We start from the raw sequence: 441 nt of genomic DNA, 5'->3' as shown, positions 1-441 counted from the left end.
GACAAGAAAGAGACCTGACAACAAAGAGACCTGACAACAAAGAGACCTGACAACAAAGAGAACTGACAACAAAGAGACCTGACAACAAAGAGACCTGACAACAAAGAGACCTGACAACAAAGAGACCTGACAGCAAAGAGACCTGACAAGAAAGAGACCTGACAAGAAAGAGACCTGACAAGAAAGAGACCTGACAAGAAAGAGACCTGACAACAAAGAGACCTGACAACAAAGAGACCTGACAACAAAGAGACCTGACAACAAAGAGACCTGACAACAAAGAGACCTGACAACAAAGAGACCTGACAACAAAGAGACCTGACAACAAAGAGACCTGACAACAAAGAGACCTGACAACAAAGAGACCTGACAACAAAGAGACCTGACAACAAAGAGACCTGACAACAAAGAGACCTGACAACAAAGAGATCTGACAACAAA

This window comes from Cherax quadricarinatus, chromosome 10, assembly GCF_038502225.1.
Source record: "Cherax quadricarinatus isolate ZL_2023a chromosome 10, ASM3850222v1, whole genome shotgun sequence".
NCBI lineage: Eukaryota > Metazoa > Arthropoda > Malacostraca > Decapoda > Parastacidae > Cherax > Cherax quadricarinatus.
This window is presented reverse-complemented; position numbering follows the sequence as displayed.